Source organism: Alexandromys fortis, unplaced genomic scaffold (assembly GCF_014885135.2).
Source record: "Alexandromys fortis isolate MF-2015 unplaced genomic scaffold, M_Fortis_MF-2015_v1.1 scaffold_62, whole genome shotgun sequence".
Classification (NCBI taxonomy): Eukaryota; Metazoa; Chordata; class Mammalia; order Rodentia; family Cricetidae; genus Alexandromys; species Alexandromys fortis.
The window spans coordinates 5,086,796-5,088,216 of record NW_026067942.1 but is presented as its reverse complement, the minus strand read 5'-3'; positions in this window follow the sequence as shown (position 1 = coordinate 5,088,216).

Here is a 1,421-nt window from a genome sequence, read left to right as displayed (position 1 = left end):
AATTTTTTTTTCCTTTTCTCAATAAAAAATTTAAAAAAAAAAAACAATTTACTGAGAAAAAAAATCCACGAGGATTTCCTGGAGGGAAGAGAAGCTCCTGGTGATGCATAGCCTCTGGGAACAAAGTCAGGTCCTGATCCAGCCCCCTCCTGCGGCCACTAGATGACACTGCCGCTCCAAAAATAAAGTGGTCCATCGCTCAGCAGAGACTGCCACAGAGCTCGGAGCTCTGCTGCATTCTGTGCATTGTTGTTGGTGATGGTTTTATTCTTCTTCTTAAATGGATAAGAAAGTAGTGAGATTTCCAAGGGGAAAAAAATTAAAGCCCCTGAATCTTTCTCCGGACCAACCATTTCAGTAGTAGGGTCTTTGCTTGGATCTGTGTGGCCTTTTTATTCAATTTTAAGTATCCGTTCAAAGTATTATAATCCCTGGATCATGACAGCAAAGTCAGCTTAAGCCCCATAGGAGAACTGGACACAGCGGCTCACTCAAGAATCAGAGAGTTAGGGGCTGGCAAGGCAGTTCGGTGCTAAAAGCACTTACTGCCAAGACTTCAAATCCCAAGTTTGATCTCCAAGACCCACATAGTGGAAGGAGAAAATGGGCTCTTGCAGGTTGTCCTCTGACCTCCACACATGCCATGGTTCATGCATTTGCACACATGCACACACACATACACACACTCGTACACATACACACACATGCACAAATGAGGGAAAAAAGGAAAGAAATTTAAGAAACAAAAGAATCAGATATTTAAGTGTGGGCTATTGCTCTGGCTTTTATCCCCTCCCCCCATATGAACAGCTTCTTCTGGGGTGACGGTGCCTGGCAGAAAGGCTGCCCTGCAGCTGGGCTCAGGTGTCACACTGTGAATTATGCATGAAGGAACTCAGCTCTCACTGCAGTTGAGCTCAGACGCAAGGGCTATTTCTGTTCGTGTCTGAGTCTTTGCTCACCAGCAAGATAACAACAGCACAGGGCAGGAGCGTGGGAGGGGGGCTTTGGCCCTCAGAATCCACAGACATTCCAAGTTGACAGCTACAGCTATAGTTCTGGGACCAAGAAAACACACTTCTTTCCACTCGCAGAAACTTTCTTTGTAACGACGGGTGGCTGCCTTAAATGTTCTGATCAATAGTGATATTGATCTCTTTGCACTCTTCCTAGATTTGCCTAATTAGAAGCATTTATTGTTTGCTTATGGTATAATAAAATCTAAGGACTTATTAAAAACACCACTGGTGGAAAGTGCTTGTGAGATCAGTGTCGCCAATGCTCAAACTTTTATTAGTCCTTTGAATGCTTCAGTCACTCAGGGAACACTGAAGAATCTAACACATGACACGTGTCTAGGCTCACCAATGAGAAAACAATGAGGCAGCTACAACATGAGGTCTGATCTCATAAATATATAA